This window comes from Sciurus carolinensis, chromosome 2 (genome assembly GCF_902686445.1).
Source record: "Sciurus carolinensis chromosome 2, mSciCar1.2, whole genome shotgun sequence".
Taxonomy (NCBI): domain Eukaryota; kingdom Metazoa; phylum Chordata; class Mammalia; order Rodentia; family Sciuridae; genus Sciurus; species Sciurus carolinensis.
Window position 1 is genome coordinate 163,945,241 of NC_062214.1, and position 20,782 is coordinate 163,966,022.

Consider the following 20,782-nt stretch of genomic DNA (forward strand, 5'->3'; position numbering starts at 1 on the left):
ACTAGATTGTTCAGCATGATTGGGCTCTGTTGCCCAGGCTGGCTCTGAACTTCTGGGCTTCAGTGTCCTCTTACTTCAACTTCCTGAGTAGATGAAATACAGGTATGCACCTCAAGCCCAGCTCACAGTACATATTTAAGTGTCTGTGCCACATCAGGTGATGGGCAACTCATTTGGGAAACTCCCATTGCGCTGTTCATGGGAGATGTATGGTAAGATGTGGAGTGAGATGCCAATTTAATCAGACCTGGTACCGGCCCTCCAGGATGTGGAAGAGTACCAATTACAGCTCTCTTAAGGTTTTGTCATGTAAGCTGACCCCAGAAACAACAAATATTGGAGCTTATGATATACAAGAGGGAGAATAAAATCATAAGCTCACAAGCAACATCAGTAGGATGATGAGAATGACATCTATCATCATTGATCCAAATGAGAAGTACAAACCAAACAGTTCCACCTCTCCGACCAGGACCTGCAGAAGGCCCAACAACCGTGCCTATGGGCAGCAGGCAGGGAGGGAGAGGTGATCAGCGAGGAAGGAGAAAGGCCATCAAGACAGGAGCAGGTGTGCCCTGACCAGGCAGGTGCCCTGCACTGGAGAGGACAGCAAACTCACCTGGGCACCAGACACACACGCTCACCTGAGAGCTGGTCAAGGATTTACCAGTGCTCATCTTGGAGTGCTTTGCACACCAGCTGTCTGGGAACAGCTGTGGGCAGGACGATCACACCTCTGACTGGTAAGGAGACTGAATCAAAACTGGATCCCCCTCCAGGGGCCACCCCACCCTCCAACATTGCAATGGCTCAGCAGAGGGGCCTCCATTGGCAGAAGACCGTACCCCAGAAGAGACCTTCTACTGTAGGCAAGAATCACCTCACCGCTAAGGGACAGAGCTGCGTGGAATGAGGAAAATTTGGAACACAGAAAGAGAAGTTGGGAGAGAGAGAGAGAGAGAGAGAGAGAGGGAGAGAGAGAGAAAGGGATCACACAAAAGTGGGCAAGTAATGTCATAGGACCATCTTATCTTGGAGCCCCAGGTCTGCAACTGTTACAAGCTGAATTATGCTCCCTTAAAAAAGATGTTGGAGTCCTAACCTCCAGCATCTCAAAATGTGTCCTGACCCCAGCATCTCAAAATGTGACCTCATTTGGAGATAGGACCTTTACGGAACCAAGTTGAGATGAGGTCATTAGGGTGGACTCTAATCCAACTAGACTGGTGTCCTTATGAAAAGGAGGAATTTGGACACAGAAAAACATACACAAGGGCTGGGGAGATAGCTCAGTTGGTAGAGTGCTTGTCTTGCAAGCACAAGGCCCTGGGTTCGATCCCCAGCACCACAAAAAAAAAAAAAAAAAAAAAAAAAAAAAAAAAAAAAAAAAAAAAAGCATACACAAGGAGAACACAGTGTGAAGATGGGAATTGCGCTCCATAGGCTGAGGAATGAGAAGGAAGGTTGGGAAAAGATTCCTCCCCAGCTCCTTGACAGGGAGCACGGTCACGCTGACACCAGGTTTGGACTTCTTGCCTTTTGACCCGTGAGACCATAGATTCCTGATGTTCTAAGCCACCTGTTTGTGGTGATGTGTTGCTGCAGCCCTAGCAAATGAATTCAGCAACATTTCCCTGTTGTGTCATTGAAGGTGATGACAACATTGCACGGGGAGAATCTCTGCTCCTCCCATGGTGTCCTGCTCTTCAAAGAACCACCTGACCATCCACAGAGATATACCTACATCTCCTCAGCAGCCTGAGGAAGACGGCAGGGCATGTCCCATACAAGGAACACCATTAGGCACTCTGTGGAGACACCGTGAAGTGTCACATCCTGCAAGAATCAGTTTCTAGATCCAGTCATCAGGGGCTGTTGGCAGGTGGTAGAATGACCTACAGGTTGCCGTCAGCAGAGGAGATTTTCCTGGTCACAAAAATAGCAATTCTCTGCCCACCTCAAAGTTACTAGGGATGGGGTAGAAGGAAGAAGTTTCCAGACCCTTTGGTGTTACATTACGATACCTGGGCGCCAGAGCATCCTGCCTCAAGATGACAACAGTTGGATTTATAAGGCTAAGGAACAGGCGGGTTAGGAATCTGTACAAGCTTTTTAAGTTAGTTATATGGGAGTAACTTTTGGAAATTTAGGGGCAGATGTAGGGATCCAGGAAAAAGCAATTCAGAGAGAAATGTTCAGAGAACTTAAAAGGAAGACAATAAAGAAGATGCAAAAGTCACTATCGCTAACCCTCAAGCTGCAGTCCCAGGAAGGGGCATGCAGGATGAATCAAAGGAAGTGGTATAGATGAATGGGACTGTCTGGGCACAGCAAGCCCCTCATTCAAGTCCTTGAAAGACCAGGATTGCTGGGTCCGCAGATGGAGGTCAGACTGCTAGGCAACTTTGGAAATGGGGGTCAGAGAAAGCTGCTAATTTTCCCGGCCAGTATTCCTTCCCCACCCCAGGGTTAGCACATGCCTCCGTCCTTTCCAGAACTCCATGTGATCCTGGTGGGGCTGCCTGTCACAGTCCCCTGCCTCCCTCTTCACGATAGCAGAGAGGAGGGCATGAGACCCAAGCCCAGCCACAGCCAATCAGGGCTCTTCCCTGGAAATTATGTTTTCCAAATCAGGAAGGTCTCTCTCTCTCCTCAGAGTGGCCAGACTGACCCGTTGTGAGCCTGGAGCTGCCTGAGGTCATGGTGAGCCTGCCCAGTAGCAAAGTCTGAAGAAGAGTGAGAATATGTCACATGATTCTGTCCCTGCCCAACCCATGGACACATGTCTGGGACCTAAGGAGATTGGTGTTGGTAAAAACTGAATTATATCCGTAAACTCTCTCAAAAGCAAAGGCAGCACATTAGAGAGAAGGGAAGCGTCTTCCTGTCACTTCATCACAGAGCAGCTTCTAACTTTGGTCCAGTGAGTTCTTTAGGGTCAATACCTGAAAAGCAGGGGAAATGCCTCATGGGAAACTTTGGTGCTTTCCAGGGGTACTGGCCCCTCGTGGCAATAGCAGCACCTGGCAGGAGACAGTGGCTGTTAAAAATCATAAACCATGCCCACTGAGAGAGAGCAAAACAGCACCCTGGGAGAACATGTGTTCATAAACACACGTGAGACCTATCTCCCTCCCAGTTTGCAACACTTTTTATTTTCTATGGGACAGGGGAAGTTACTTAGCAGAAGGTCCTAGGCACAAACTGTAAAGAAGCAAGAGCCAGTGAAATATTAGTATTATTCTTGCCACATCCTCTTCTGATCCATGGGCTGAGGTGGCCTGGGAAACTCAGTCTGTATTTGGGTAATCTCAGTAGAGTTGATTTCCTAATGACCAGTGCTTTCGTTATCTAATAACAAATCACTCCAAACCTCAGTGATTTCAAATGAAAATAAACATTGTTCACCTCACATAGGTTAGGAGTTTGGGAGTGGCTTAGTTGAGCAATTCTATCTAGCTCAGGGATCTTAAGAAGAGGCACCAAAATGTCAGCCAGGGCTACCGGATCCACTTCTTGCCTGGTGCTGGAGGATCCACTTCTACGTAGGTTCACTCGAATGACTGGCAAATTATCCTGGCTGTCGGCAGGAGGCCTCAGTTCTTGCTCACATGGACTTCTCCACAGAACTGTTTGAGTGTCCCCATAATATGGCTGTGGGCTTACCTGAGAGCAAGTGATCCAACAGGCCAAGGTAGAAGCCCCAATGAAGATTATAGCCTCCGAAGTTCCATTCTTCTCTTTCTAAACTATCTTATTTTCCCACACTGCATCCCAATTCAGTGTGGGAGGGATGACACAAGAGCATGAATACCAGCAGGCAAGGCTCACTGGGGCTCTCTTGGAAGCTGGCCACTACATCCAGTCTCAGCCTGTCTTCACACTCAACAGAAGCACCAGTGTGATATCCATAAGCACTGAAAAGCAATTGAAGTCTTTCTTTTTCTTTTTTGGTACCGGGGATTGAACAATGGGGTGCTCTACCACTGAGCTACATCCCCAGGTCTTTTTTATTTTGAGACAGGGTTTCACTAAATTGTCCAGGATAGTCTTAAACTTGTGATCCTCCCACCTCAGCCTCCCGGAGTAGCTGGAATTACAGGTGTGTGCCACCATGCCCAGCAAGCAATTGAAGCTTTAGTGGAAGTCTCTAGAAGAGGCAAAGGAAGAAGGAATTACATTACAGAGAGCCCAGAAAAATTCTAAAATTCTTTTCACTCATCAATCAGTTTCCCTAAATTCCTACTCATCACTGCAACTGTTCCCCAAAATATCTCTATCAAACTTACTCAAATCTTCACATCTCTCCTGTTACACTCTTCCCACCTCAATTACGTAGATCAAATCAACCTTTCTCAACTCTCCTCTCTACCTTGAAGTCCCAGGAACCAGGCAGACAATCATAGACACTCCTGAGTGGGACATAGAAGAGTGTAGAAAGAGAGAAGGCTGTGAAGGACGACATGTTAAAATTTTATGTCCATATCACATTTATATCCTAAATGTCTCCCATGCTGCCCAGGATATAGTAACAACTTGATACATGTTGGATAAGTAATGGATGGTGGCACTGAATAAATTCTAGGTGAAAACATTGCTATTTGGTGGTAGTGCTATAGCAACAAGTTTCCATATGGAATCCAAAAGTATGGAGATCTGTTTCTGTCTTGTTTAAAAGTGTATATGAGGGGCTGGGGTTGGGGCTCAGTAGCAGAGCACTTATCTAGCAAGTGTGAGGCACTGAGTTTGATCCTTAGCACCACATAAAAATAAATGAATAAAATAAACATCTATCAACATCTAAAAAATTTTTTTTAAAGTGTATATGATAAGAATATGTAATGTTGCTACTTTTCTCTCTCTCTCTCTGTGTGTGTGTGTGTGTGTGTGTGTGTTCTCTTCTGAATAAACTTCTTAAAAGCAGGATCTGTGCTTTATCGTCTTTCTATCTCCAAAGCCTGGCAATGTCTGGTTTGGAGTAGGCAGGAATTTTGTCAATAATTTACTAAGCATTTATAACATGAGTCAGGCACTTTTCCAGGTCTGACACATACATTAACTCATTTGATTCTCACAGGAACCTTATGAGGTCAATCATGTTATCACTATTTTTTTTTTTTCAGATGAGAAAATGGGGCATAAAGAGGTCGGGACAGGACTGGTGATGTGTTCAATAGTTAAGTACCTCACCTGAGTTCAATTCCTGGTACCAAAAAAAAAAAAAAAAAGTAGATTGGGACAAATGGGTGGTGGCACATGCCTATAATCCCAGAGACTTGGGAAGATCGTGAGTTCAAAGCCAGCCTCAGCAACTTTGTGAGGCCCTAAGACCCTGTCTCTAAATAAAACATAAAAAAGCCTGGGGATGTGGCTCAGTAGTTAAGCACCCCGGGGCTCAATCCCAGGTACCCCCCCAAAAATTAAAAAAGAGAGAAGTTGGGAAACGTAATGGAGATTACAAAATGAGAGCTGGGGTTTGGACTAGGGTGGTCTCTACAACATCCATGGAGTTTGTAGAACTGAACTAAAGTTGAGTGACATCCGTCATTCTTCCAGGGAAGGCCTGTAAGTGCACACCGCTTACATCTAGAAAGACATGGAGGAAATCCTGGAAACCACCAGTGTGCGTTTTGGTAGGTGACTCATGATGGGGAGAGAGGAAGTGGCAATGCTTCTGAGGGGACTGGCTTAGCGAGAGATGAAATAAATACACAAATAAACCAAGCAGCTGTGTTCACGCTAACATCAAAACAGAAACCCAGCTGCAGCAAGAGCTGGGGGATCTGTGTCCCCAGCCTACTGTGACCTGGAGCTGGGTAAATATTTGACTGACACAGTCTTCTTCACAGGTGGAGAGTACTGAGGCCATTACCAAGCCTGGTTATGCTGGAATTGTGTACAGTTTCTTCTGGATACTAATGGTTAAGCAAAAATTTAAAAATCACCAAGGGTAACCAGGAAGCCACAAGCCTCTTTGAGGAACCCGCTAATGGCAAGTTTTCTAAAATAAGTAACACAGCATAAGCTTCAGCAACGGGATTGGCGACACCCCACCCCTGCCACAGTTATGTGCACCTTGTTTAGTATCACATATTAGTACTTTCAACCTTCTGGATTTTAAAACTGCATAACTATTGGAACAGTCTAAAAAGAATGAGAACAAAATGATTTTGTACAGCCAGAGTGTTTCCCAGATATGTAAAGGAAACATGTTTACCCAGCTGATGCAAAGGAAAGCCAGCTTTTGGAAACAGTCGACCGTGTGGTGCTAGAGAACAGGACTGGTCTCAGGACACTTGGGTTGGAATTTCAGTTCTACTGCTCAGTAGTCTGTGTCTTTCCAACCTTGTCGAGTCTTACTTCCCTCATCTGGAAATCGAGAGGGTTGCCCTAGATACTCCCCAGACCCACCCAGCCAGAGTTGTGAGTCCACGAGAGGCAGAGTGTGGTTGAGGTTAGGGCCATCTTCCACGGGATCCGTGAACATGGTGAAGCCCATGTGGAGTGTCTTATTTAGAGAGGCAGCTTGGCCACACGTGGGAAGGAAGCAGCCCTTTGAATGTGGTAGCAGCACACCCCAAGAGCAGAGGAGAGATGTGTTTGTTTTTGGATGGGGCAGATTTACCTGCCCGGCATGCACCTGAAAGCTTTTACTTTAACTCTATGTTTCTTTTTATTGTGCACAATTTTCTAAACTTCTCAAGTCCTTTATGGAATGAAGTAGAGGCATAATGATAATTTATTTATTTAGGTACTGGGGATTGAACTCAGGGGCACTCGACCACTGAGCCACATCCACAGCCCTATTTTGTATTTTATTTAGAGACAGGGTCTCACTGAGTTGCTTAGTGTCTTGCTTTTGCTGAGGCTGGCTTTGAACTCTCGATCCTCCTGCCTCAGCCTCCTGAGCCCCTGGGATTACAGGTGTGCACCACTATGCCTGGCGATAATTTGTTTTTTTAGTCCTAGAAAGTAAGTTACTTCAAAAGGATAACTATAGAACCACATAACCCAGGCATTCCACTTCTGAGGCCATAGTCTAGAGGACTGAAAGCAAAGACTCAAATATTTGTGCACCAATATTCTTAGCAGCATTATTTACAAAAGCCAAAGGCAAAAGCAACCCAAGTGTCCATTGGCAGATGAATGGATTAAAAAAGTGGTATATCCGTTCAGAAATATTTTATTCAACCATAAAAAGGAATAAAATTTGAATGTATGCTAAAGCATAGACAAGACTTGAAAGACAAATATTGTGTGATTCCACTTATATGATATATCTACAAGCCAATTCAGAGAGATAGAAAGTAGGATGGAGATTATCATGGGCAGGAGGAAGAGGGAGAGGGGAAATTATTATTTAATGGGCACAGAATTTTTGTTAGATATGATCAGAAAGTGTAGGTATAAGATAGTGTGATGATTATCAACCCTGGGAATATATTTAATGCTATAGAATTAAACCCTAATTAGTGGTTAAAATAAATATTATGCATTTTACCACAATAGAAAGTTTTAAGTGGCTGGCTTGCTTTTTGTGCTTTTGTTAAATATTTTTGGAGGGAGGGATGTAAATGGGCTCTCTGTAACTATAAAAGAAAAGTGATAAAACAGGAAGGAGGCAGCTACTTATATAATGAAATTCAACTGGAATTCATGATGCATGTTTGAAAGTGTGTGTGTGTATTACCCAGCATTTTCACTATATTGAAATACCTGTGGCAATTAATTTATAAAGAGAAAAAATGTATTTTGGTTCATGATTTTCGAGGTTCCAAACCATGATCAAGGGTCCTATTCTTTGGACCTCTGGTGAGGCAACACATCATGGTGGGAAGGCACAGCAGAGCAAAACCACTCACCTCATGAGCCAAGAAACAACGAGAAGAAAAGCAGGAAGAAGAGGAGACTGGAGTCCCATAATCCCCTTCAAGGGCACAGCTCCAGTGATCCAAGAACCTCACACATCCTAAAAGGCCCACAGCATCTCCTAATAGTGCCACCCTGAGACCAACCTTCAACTTATAGACACTGGGGGACACTGCCCATATTCAAACCATAACAGTGTGCTCCAGAATTCGGAAACAGTCAAGGAGGGTATGGATCTGAGAAAGAGGTGGGGTAAGTCAGAGTGGCAACAAGGAACCACAGCCAGATGTGGTGGCTCACACCTGTAATCCCAGCTACTAGAGGCTGAGGCAGGAGGATTACAAGTTTGAGGCCAGTCTCAGCCAACTTAGCAAGACCCTCAGCAACTGTGAGACCCTGTCTCAAAATAAAATATAAAAAGGACTGGGATATAGTTCATGGCAGAGTATTCCTGGGTTCATTCCCCGGCAAATGCATGGAGTGGCTTTTCTCCTAACAGGATCACTGTTTCCAAAATTACTGAGACAAAGTTTGCCTCTGACATAGCAGCTGTGGGTCTATTTCAAGCCATAAATCTTATTTGTTTTCAAACCATGAAAAATCATTCTACCATTAATAAATGTTGACTGTTCCATATCCAAACAGTATGGAACAGAGTGAAAACTTGCTTATAATCCTTCCTTGGGAGAAGCCCGGTAAATATTCTTCCACAGCTTATCTGCTCTCGTCCTCCATGGTAGGTTTTCAATGGGCACATTTCTTCCACAGGGAATAGACTCTGAATAGAATTAAGAGATAACCTCCCTTTTCTTCTTAGTGCTACCATTGCTTATACAACCTCTGTGACTTAGTTCTCCATCTGTAATACATGGGTCACACTATTATCTTTGAATGAGAGTAATTCCTTACCTGTGCATGTGGTTTGACAGCTTGGAGAGTACTCTGGTGGGCTCCAGGCCAGCGGGTGGGTGGGCAGGATTCTTTCTGTTTTGTTCTCTGCTGGGTCCCAGCATTGAGAACAGTGGTGCATATGGTAGATGTACAACCAGCGTTAGCTGACTCTATGGCTAGGACTTGTGGAATCCTCAGAGCAACCCTGTGAGATACTTCTCTCCCCTTTGCACAGATGAAAAGCCTGAGTTTCAGTAAACTGGCCAGAATTCTTGTCTTGGGCCTGAAGTCAGATTCCCAAGCTAAAGTGATGAAATATGAAGGAATGTTCCAGTTCCAAGCCCTCACTTCAGAGTCTGGGCTTCCCTTTCCTTGTGGCGGCAAGCTGGGACTTGCTTCTATCTCTTCCTAATCAGCCTACAGCCTGACATTTTCTACAGGGCCTCTGGAGAGCATGACTCCAGATCTGGACGGGGCCCACCTAAATCTCCTCATTTCAGAAGATCAGTTACACCTGGCCATCTTCCCCCTCAAAGCTGGCCATCAGTTCCTCTCGAGGTGTGGAAAGACCACAACTGAAGGTGCATGTGAGAGGCCAGACCCCTGAGGGGCCAGCGATGCAGAAAGGGAAAGCAACAATTGTCCAAGTCAAACATCAAATGGTGTTCTGGCCCCTGCCCTGTCTCATCACTGAGAGCCCCTGGTCAGGACGTCACTGAGGTCAGGGGTGTCTCCAGATTAGGTAGGGCATGCTCGGTCTTCACACATTGGATAGCAAAGCCCTTATTGCAATTTTAACCTTCACCCTATCTTTAGAGACTATACCCAACTTGGTCTTTTAAGAATTAAATCATTTAGATAAAAAAGTTTTTTGCACTAAGACTTAAAACATAATTACTTAATTATTTATTATCTTGTGACTTCTGTTAGTTAGGAATTCAGAAAGAAAACTGAGGTAACTGTTCTCTGCTCCAGGATTCCTGGGGCTTCAGGTGGCAGAGGCGGATGAAGGCTTGGGCTGGAGTCTCGGGCTCCTAAACTCACACGTCCAGAGATGGATGTTGCTCCTAGCCGAGGGACTCACTGGACCGTACACATGTGGCTTCTCCAGGTGGCGTGGGCTTTCTCACATGGCGGTTTGGTTCCAGAGGTAAGCAGCCAGAGAAAAAGAGAGTCAGGTGGAGGTTGTGTTACCTTTTATTACCTATTTGTCAAAATGTAAACATTTTATTACCTTTTTAATATCTATTTGTATTAAAGTTCTCCAGAGAAACAGAACCAATGGAAGAAATATCTGGGATTAAGGACAAGAATCACATGATCATCTCAATAGATACAGAAAAAATCTCTGACAAAGTCCAGTACCTGTTTGTGTTAAACATACTGGAGAAACTAGGGATAAACGGAAATTGCTTCAATATCAAAGAGGCAATATATGACAAACCCAAAGCCAACATCATACTGAATGGAGAAAAACTGAAAGTATTTCTTCTAAAATCAGGAACAAGACAAGGGTGTCCATTCTTGCCATTCTTGTTCAATATAGTTCTTGGAACTCTAGCCAGGGCAATCAGGCAAGAGAAGGAAAGAAAAGAGATACAAGTAGGAAAAGAAGAATTTGAATTATCTATGTTTGCTGATAACATGATCCTACATTTAGAAAATCCCCCCCAAAAAACTTCAGAAGACTTTTAGAGCTGATAAATTCAGCAAAGTAACAGGATACAAGATCGACATACAAAAATTAATAGCTTTTCTATACTCCAATAATGAATCTGCTGAGAAGGAAATCAGGAAAACTATCTTGTTCACAACCTCAAAACAAAACAACAATAAACAATTGAGAATAAATCTAACCAAGGAGAATCTCTACAATGAAAACTATAGACCACTGGAGAAAAAAATTGAAGAAGACCTTAGAAGATAGAAAGATTTCTCATGTTCTTGGGTAGACAGAATTAATATTGTCAAAATGACCATATTACTGAAAGCGATATACAGATTCAATGCAATCCCCATCAAAATACCAATGCCATTCTTCATAGAAATATAAAAAGAAATAGACCCAAAATTCATTTGGGAGAATAAGAGGGCTGAGGTTGTAGCTCAGTGGTAAAGCGCTTTCCTAGCACATGTGAGGCACTGGGTTCAATCCTCAGCACCATATATAAATAAGTAAAATAAAAGTATTGTGTCTATTTACAACTAAAAATATTGGAAAAAAAATAAGAGACCCAGAATATCTAAAGCAATCCTGAGCAAGAAGGGTGATGCCGGAGGCATCACAATACATGATCTCAAATTACGCCACAGAGCTATGGTAACAAAAACAGCATGGTATTGGCAAACAAACATGAAGACCAATGGAATGAAACAGAAAACAGAGACAAACCCACAGAGATACAATCATCTGATATTCAACAAAGGTGCCAAAAACATACCTGGGAGAAAAGACAGCCTTTTAAAACAAATGGTGCTAGGAAAACCATGTATCCATAGTAGGAAAATGAAACTCCATCTCTACCTTTCACCCTGCACAAAAGTCAACTCTAAGTGGATCAAAGACTGAAAAATTAGACCAGAAACTTTGCAACTGCTAGACAAAACAAACTCAACACTCCAACGTATTGGCACAGGCACGAACTTCCTTAAAAAGATCGCTAAAGCTCAAGAAATAAAACCAAGAATCATTAAGTGGGATGGCATCGATTATACAAGCTTTAGCCCAGGAAAGGAAACAAGAATGAAGAAAGAGCCTACAGAATGGGAGAAAAACCTTTGCCAGCTACTCTTCTCACAGGGAATTAATATCCAGAATATATAAAGAACTCAAAAAACTTAACATTAAAGAACCCAATCAATAAATGTGCAAAAGAACTAAACAGACATTTCTCAAAAAAAAAAAAAAAATTCATTCACCTTCATCAAAGCACTATGAAAACAAACATATGAAAAAATGTTCAACATCCCTAGCAATCAGGGAAATGCACATCAAAACTACACTGAGGCTGGGCGTGGTGGTACCCAGGGACTCAGGAGGCTGAGGCAGGAAGATTGTGAGTTTAAAGCCAGCCTCAGCAACTTGGAGAGGCCCTAAGCAACTCAGTGAGACCTTGTCTCTAAGTGAAAAATAAAAAAGGACTGGGGATGTTGCTTACTGGTTAAGCGCCCCTGGGTTCAATCCTCAGTACCAGGGGGGAAAAAAAGAAAGAAAACTATATTGAGATCTCATCCACTCTGGTTAGAATGACAATCATCAAGAATACAAATAATAAAAAATGCTGGTGAGGATGTGAGGGTAAAAGTATACTTATACATTGTTGATGAGATTGCAAATTAGTAAACCACTTTGGAAAGCAATGTGGAGATTCCTCAAAAGACCATGAATGGACCCACCATGTGACCCAGCTATCCCACTCTTGGTATTTATCCAAAAGAACTAAAATCAGCAGACTATAGTGATATAGGCACATCAATGGTTATAGCAGCACAATTCACAATAGCCAAATTATGGAACCAGCTAAGGTGCTGTCAACAGATGATTGGATAAAGAAAATGTAGGTGTAGATACACAATGGAGTTTTACTCAACCACATATAAGAGTGAAATTATGGCATTTGTTGGTAAATGGATGGAACTAGAGAACATTATGCTAAGTGAAATAAGCCAGACCCAGAAAGTCAAGGATTAAATGTTTGCTCATATGTGGAAGCTATAGCAAAATAAGAGGGGAAAGGGGACCCCAGGTAAATAGAAGGGAGGTCAGTAGAGAGGAGGAAGGAGATTGAGAGGAACGAAGAAGGGATGTGGAAAAGGAAGGAGCTACAGAATGAAAATAATCAAATTATGCTATGTACATATATGAATATACCACAGTGGATTCCACCCTTATGCATATCTGTAAATCACCAATTAAAAAACAATAAATAAATAAAAGAAAAACCAGTAAAGCAAAGAAGGGGGAACAGGGGGGGGGGAAGAGAAGGGAAGAAGAAGTACTAGAGACTGAAATGGAGAAAGTTATGATCCATGCATACATGATTATGGCAAAACGAACCCCACTATTATATATAACTACAGTGCACTAATAAAAACATTAAAAAGAAGAAAACATTTTTAAAAAGGGGGCCTGGGGATGTAGCTCACTGATAGAGTGCCCCTGGGCTTAATCCTCAAAACCACACACACACACACACACACACACACACACACACACAATCACTTTGAATGTGAGCTCAATACATACAGACTGGTACAGGTGTATTTTATTGGAAATCCAAAAACACAATTGGAATTGCTGTGGGTGGTGTGATTTTTCAGAATGGTGAATACTGTAAAATTCTACAAGACAGAGTATATGTTCCCTCTGTTTACATGATTGTTTCTGGGATCAAATCGAGGCATCTAAACCTTGACAAAAAACGAATTGCATTTATGTGTGAAGTGGAGTTGGAGTTCAAAGCTCAAAGCCTTATGATTAGACATGTCAATGTCCTATGGGATATGGGACAATTCTTGCAGAAGGACATCTGTCTGTCCTGATCTCTTTTCACCCAAAGCCAAGAGTGCCTCCCCATCATTGACCCAGTTGATAAAAAAACAAAAACAAAAACAAAAAAAACATAAATTTCTAAAATACCCACAGGAGTAGTACCTGTTTTAGTTAGCTTTTCTTCACTGTGACCAAGATACCTGACAAGAACCTCAAGAAAGAAGTGTATTTGGGGCTCACAGTTTCAGAGGTCTCAGTCCATAGATGGCTGATTCTATTGCTCTGGGTCCAAGGTGAGGCAGCCTGTCATGGGGGAAGGGCCCAGTGGAGGAAAGCTGCAGAGCTCACAGAGGGGTCAGGAAGCAGACAGGAGGAGTGGGCAAGGGTCCCCAGAGGAGATGTATCCTCCCACGGCCCCCACTACCCATCTCCTCCAGCCATGCCCTGCCTGTCTACAGTTACCACTCAGTCCATTCAAACTAGGACGGACTGATTAGGTTGCAGCTGTCATAATCTACTCATTTACCTCTGAATATTCCTGCATTCACACAGGAGTTTTTGGACACCTCATGTCCAAACCATAACACACCCCTACTGTGAACCCTTTGGTTATAAGGAAAGGAAACAGAAAAGTTCCCAGAATTCCTATAGAGAAACCAGAGAAGGTGGGGGTGTGTCAAAGTGAATTGACCAAAGATAGGAGGTGGATGGGAGGCAAAAAGTCCCATGCTGCATCTGATAGGTGGGAGTCCCTGTGTGTGGCAGGGCAGAGGTTGCTACAGAGGGTGCGGCAGAGAGCTCAGCTGAGGCCGCAGTGTGCTCCTCCAGGAATCCTGCACCAGCCACGATCAGTCCAAGCAGAGTCCTTTCAACACCCACATCACAGGACCCTCGGCTTGTAGGACATTTCCCACACCAAGGGCAAAGCACAGGAAGAAGGAACCAGAGGGCCATACAGTGTTCCCATTTTATCATTGCTGTCCAATAGCTGGACCAGTCCTTGGTTGGAGACAATATTCTTACTGGGACTATTTGATAAAAGAAGCTTCAAGGTCTCCTTTTTTTTTTTTTTTTAAACAAAACTCCATTCAGGATCCTATCAGACCTAATACATCTTTTCAACTCCTGCCCCTGGACCTTTGCACTGGTCACCTGCCCAATCTAGAATACTGTTCATCCTACTGGTAGCCTTTCTACAGCCTGTCCTTCCTCAGTTCCATTTCCTTCATGAAACCTGGACTGCCCATCCCAGCCCAAGGAATCCTCTTCTCTCTGCCGGATCATTTATTAGGTCCTCATGCCCTACATGAGTCATGTATCCCAGGACACCCTGGTATGAGATTCTTCTCCCTCTTTAGAATTTTTTTTTTCAGTTCTGGGAATCAAACCACACTAGGTAAGCACCTTACCACTAATGTATATCCCCAACACTCTGGATGTTTTCTTAAGATCAGGGTTGGATGAAGATGGAGGCTTTGTACCTCCCCACAGTACCTAATACAGGAGTTTGATCCAAGTAGATTAATTCAATAGGAATGAAACTTCACAGATTTCACCCCATGAAAAAAGGGCAACTTTAACTTCCTGGAGTCAAATTAAATTTTCACTTCACTGGTAATTATTAGCTAGCATTTTCAGAGGTTTTCTCCTCCTGGACAGCCCCAACAATTAATTGCTGTTTTAAACAATAAGGCATTCATTTTATTATGGTGAATATTTTTTTGTTAGAAGCAGCCGCAGGGAAGGGAGGGCTGTGGAGGTCTGGGTTGGAAAGGCAGGTGGGCAAGTGAAGGAAGTCAATTCTCCTTTGTCTTAAAGAGGTGTGGCCCTGAGTCCTTCACAGAAGGAGTAAGTCAGCGTGAGAGCTTCAGTTACTCAGAGAGTCATCAAAGTTATCATCCTTGGGCGAGGGATGCACCTCGGTGCTGGAGTGCATGCATGAGGCCCCGGGTTCCATCTTCAGCACCCCCAAAAAATTATGATCCCCAAGCTTTATGACATGTTGCCTACTCACATACCCATGCTTAAATACTCCAACATTTAAGACAATACTCCAATATTTCAAAGACAACCCCTGTATGGAGTTTCTCTGCCCCCAAATGGTAGGAACGTTTAAAAATCCACTGAGTTACAAATACCTCATTTCAGTTTTATTGGAAGTGTTTTGGCTTGTTTTGATATCACAGTCCTGGATTTGATGGTTCTAGAGCATCTTTGCTCTTGTCTTGTGGCCTTGTCCCCGCCCTCAGGGTAGGTCCCCTTGCACAATGGTCTCATAGCAACCCAGACTTCCCCTCCTTGGCATTTGTACAAGTAAGTAAAAAATCTACTTCCATAATTATCCGTTTAATGTCTCCTTCTCCTCCTGAACCACAAGTTCCACCAGGGAAGGCAACCGGGCCTGAGTGGTCCACCATTGTGCTATTGGCTTCTAGCACAGCAGCCTGGGACCGGGGTTGCGGGTGGACTTTATGAATATGTTTTGACTGGGAAAACAGCTTGGCAGTTCCTCAGAAAGTTAAACAGAATTACCATATGACCCGGCACTTCCACTTTTAGCATATACCTAGGAGAATTGAAAACATATGTCTGCTCAAAATCTCACACACGAGTGTCCATATCACATTCTTCTCCTCATAGGTAGAAAGTGGAAACAACCCAAATGTCCCACAACTCATGCATACATAAATAAAATGTGGCATATGCATACAGGGGAACGCTATCCAACGATAAGACGGAAAGGGGTACTGACACCATGCTGCAATGTGAACCAACTTTGAGAATGTCACACTAAGTGAAATAAGCCAGATGCAAAAGGTCACGTGCTGTATGAGTCCTTTTACATGAAACATCCAGAATGGGCAAATCCATAAATTAGAAAGTAGATTAGTGGTCACCAGAGATCAGAGGTGACAGGGAGTGACTCCTAATGGGGATGGAGTTACTTTTGTGAAAATGAAAATGCTTAAGAAATAGAGTGTAGCGATGGTTGCACAATGTTGTAAATACACTCAGAGAAAAAAGAATCATAAACCTTAAAATGGTGAATTTCACATTATATTAATTATATCTGGAAAGAGTCCAACTCAGGGGGCTCCGGATGAACCCCAAACCTTTCTGGGTTTTCCTGAAGTTCAGGTTCATGAGAAAGGCTCACCTCTAAAGGCTGTGGCGTTGGCACCCTGTGTGACTGAGGTTTCTCTGAGATCCCGCTAGGACTGCCAACAGTCGCTGGCTTAGGTCCAGCACTGACACTTTTCTTAACTTCAAGACAGGAAGTCAGAGAGGGAGGCTCCCACCCTTTTTCCTGGAAACTGACTTCTGAGGATGTTAGGTCAACAAAAAAAAAGCCCTTGATTTCCAGGCCAAGTACATAATTTTAAACATGTGCGGATGGGGCAGGTGGTGAATAACCAAGTCAGAGCTTTGATTTACTTTACTGTAGACTTTGGAAGTTTACATAAGAAGTGAAGAAGTGCACAACCAGAGAAACAACAGTTGTAGACCATTTGTGTACAATGAATCAAAATAAATAAATTTTAAAAAATAAAGAAATTTAAAAAAAAAGAAGTGAAGGAAACTTGTCAGTGCTACATGGGCCACTGTTGAGAGCAGATGAGAGTCAAAAAAAAAAAAAAAAAAAAAAAAAAAGCGCTGTGTGCAATCTAAACCCTGGTGAGATGAGTGAAGGGACAGGAGAGGGACACTGCCCCTGCGCACATGCACAGAGGCCCTTGTCAGTTTGACTGAACCTGAACGAGAGGCAATTTCAGGCCCTGTCCTTGCAGATGCATCTCCTCTGTGGGGGGGTGGGAAGGGGAGAACTGATCCTTACCTTGTTACGGCTTTTTACTGAGAAGCAAAGAGAAAAACCTATCCAGAGAAAGGAAAGACACTTTGCAGGAGAAAAGAAGTTACATCCGGGGCTGTACTGGTTCTTGGCTCTCATTACCAGGTCAGAGCAGGACCTCTCAGAGGATAAAACTGGACCACAGTTACTTGCATTGTTCAAAGCTCCTGGTATATTAAAGTGTGAAGAAATGGGAAAAGAAAAGGTAATTGAGGACTGTGGTATGTACTACATGTTTACCTTCAACAAGTTCATACTTTTATCACAGAAAGATAGAGTAAAGGTCATTGTGCTTTTGCAAAGTAGTTCTAGGACATATTTGTAGATGTACTGTTTCTTGGTGCTCTACAGTGATGGGACACGGGTTTAGAGTTCTATCATCTGGAGGCAGTGTTAAAAGCCAACGTGTGGGGCCTTTTGTGACTGGTACAAGCAGAGCCGATGGTCCTGCTCTGTGCCACACCCCTCACCGGGCCACACCCGAAGGCCAGACGCTGCTGCTCCTGCACTGGAGTGACAAGCAGAATCAGAGGCTAGGCCTTTGTGCTGACAGCGGTTCTTATTAAGACCTCTCTCTGCAGTCAATAAGCACTTTGCTCTTAAGATCTTAGCATTCTTCCGGGTTGTTCAATCTGTTTATTGCTAACCGGCAGTGTCTGCACATTTTTATGGATTTTATTTTATTTTTAAATTTCATCAGAAGCAGTCGCTTATTACAAGGGTGAAGGCAGTAATTGTTCATTCTCCTGCTGAAGACAATCTGAGTGTCGAACTCGCCCCACTTCAGCCCTCCTGGGTCTCGCTTGTTGGACTGACTCCTATGAAGAGTTGGGCTGCTCTGCCCCCTATCCTGACCCCTCATGTGTCTCTTTTCCCACCGTTTCAAGTCTCAGGTGGCCATGCCCTTCTGGTGATGGTAGTGGCACTAGGACTCATCTTGAGGATTTGGGGAAAGGAAGTTTGGGTCTCATTAGAACATCTTTAAACAAGAATGAGGGAGTGTGTGGGTTTCTAGATGTTGCAGAGGTCAAAAAGAAGTTCCTTGAAGGAGTCATTTGGATGCTAATTTTCCACGTGGGGTTCAGATGGTGAATAGCTTCTCCATTTCCCCGTTGTTACAGTCTCTCAAGGTCAAATGAGCATTAGTAATATTAATAATAGGGAACATTCCAAAACACCTATCCTGTACCAGGTATCAGTCTAAACACTCCTCATAAAGGACATTGTCTTGTTTAATCTTCACCATGACCCAGTGAGATAGGCACTATTCTTTATGCCCATTCTGCAGATGTGAAAACCAAGTTTTGAAAGGGTAATTTACCCCAAATCACACTGCTGTTGAGTAGCAGAGTGAGGATATTAAGTCTGGTCCACCTGATGCCAGAGTTCAGGATCTCAGAAACTTATTTCTGGGTTTCTAGAGAAATTTCCTTTTCTGATCAACTTTACTTGCCCCAGGACTGTTGTGAATAGAAAATCCATTTTATGTTCCACACAGCAGCAAAAAGAAGGCTCCTACAGTGAGGCCGCAAATGCCAACGATGGGAAGACCTAAAGCTCTGAACCTCGGGAGCAAGGAGACCAGCTGCTCCAGAAATTCCAGCTGCTCTGGAATTGCCACGAGCTCTTTGGCAGGAGATGGAGCTGCACGGTTACAGAGATCAGCCTCCTGAGCAGGTCATCCAAACAAGTTTCCCTGTAGCCTCTCTACAGGACTTAAAGCAACCTGGGAATCAGAGCAGGAAGGAGGCGTGATGAGTGTTCACCCTCTGAGCAAAAGACAAGGAGACTGAGGTCTAGAAGAATGAGCGAAGCACACCCCGTCTGCAAGCACAGTGTGGGTGTTCTGGCTCCCACGCCATTTAGAGAATGGGCATTTTCTCAATTAGCAAGCCAAGGCTCTGAGAGATGATGTAAGTGACCAAGCTCCTTTGGAACAGGGACCTGGCCTTAACTCCCTTGGGGTGGACCACAGGCTGCAGTAACAGTGGCCTGTGGGTGGGGGGTGTTCTTGAAACCCTTGTAAGATGAATGAACCATATGGATCTGTTTCCCAAACTTGACCGAGTGTAAGAAGCATCAGGGCACATATTGAAAATGAGGGCTCCAGCAGGGCGCAGTGGCGCATGCCTGTAATCCCAGCGGCTCGGGAGGCTGAGGCAGGAGGATCTCGAGTTCAAAGCCAGCCTCAGCAATGGTGAAGTGGTAAGTAACTCAGTGAAACCCTGCCTCTAAGTAAAATACAAAAAGGGGACTGGGGCTCAGTGGTTGACTGCCCCCGAGTTCAATCCCCAGTACCAAAAATAAATAAATAAATAAATAAATAAATAAATAAGGGCTCTAGTTGACTAATGGTCCTGCCCTGAGACACTACTCTCATTCTTGGTCCATGAATGAAAGGATGGTCTTTACAGGTTTGGGTTTTGGCAGGGATGGACTCCTGTCTTTATTCTCCGTGCTGCAGTTGTGACCTCTAGGGGGCAGGAGTAAGCCACTTGTGCATGCTTCCGGGCTGATCCTTGTGACTTTCCCAGACTTTTATAAGAAAACAAAATACCCAGAGGCAGCCAGAAAGGAAGCAGATATTACACATGATTTTCTAAGTTGAAATGTGATCTAGAATCCTCTATGAGACAAAATACTGGTAGGAACTCAGACTCTGAAATCAAACAGATAATAAATTTAAATCCAGAGTCAAACAAGCATTGGAAGAATGCCTCCAGTTGTTGAGAACTTAGAGACTACTTAAATTCATCAAGCCTCGGTCTCTTGTTCTATATAATGGGAATAATAATAATAACACCAGCTTAACAAGACTGTTGTGAACCTCACATTGCAAGTGTTTAAAAAACGTTGACTGTCATGAACACCTCAACTATATTGCTGCTCTCTCTAAAGGTATATGAATATTAAGCTTGTTGAGAAGGTGGGTCTTACTTTCTCCAGTAAGTAGTTAAAGCTCCCTAAAGAGGTATTCAGTCCATTCTTTTCTGAGTTCTCTCCTAGGATGACATTTCACATCCAGGGACACACTGAGCACAGAGGCCACAGTGGACAGAAGGAAACTTGATGGTTTCTTTTCTTTTCTTCTTTTTTTGTTTTTAATATGAAACGCTTCACGAATTTGCGTGTCATCCTTGTGCAGGGGCCATGCTAATGTTCTCTGTATCGTTCCAATTTTAGTATATGTGCTGCTGAAGCGAGCACTTGATGGTTTCTTTATTAAAATCAAACCCATATCCTCCAATGTTGTTGGCTCAAGCTGGTAGAAGACTTGTCTCTTGGAAAGAGTGACTGGATTGCTGTTTTGTCCCCCAAGAATCTCCTTTCTCTAGAGAGCTCTCCCTAATCTCGCTGGTGCCACCATGTGTAAGGAGAACTGCACCTTTTCTCACCTCAGTGGGATGTCCCTTCACTGTGAGGCTGAAGGAGCTGGGTTTGATTTGACCCAGGGTGTCAGTAAGTTGCTTTTTTTGTTTTGCTTTGTTTCTTCTTTGAGACTTCACCTGGAAGAGCTTGAGATTCCAAGACCCTTTGTTCCTAACTGGAAATAATGGTGGTGATGGCAGTAGCTACTGTTTCTTGGGCCCTTCTTGTATGCCAAGGGCTTTCTTTATACGCGTTCTCTTGTTCCTTCTTGACCACAACCTGATGGGTTAGTTCCTAGGACCCTGTCATTT

The 20,782-nt window shown here is 43.6% G+C and overlaps 1 non-coding gene across 1 annotated transcript; it reads right to left on the minus strand.

The window, feature by feature from the left end:
* Positions 1-20,202: 20,202 nt before the first annotated feature.
* On the minus strand, positions 20,203-20,309 carry LOC124978341 (U6 spliceosomal RNA). Its single transcript, XR_007107378.1, has one exon. It is a non-coding gene; the product is annotated as a U6 spliceosomal RNA (small nuclear RNA).
* Positions 20,310-20,782: the final 473 nt, after the last annotated feature.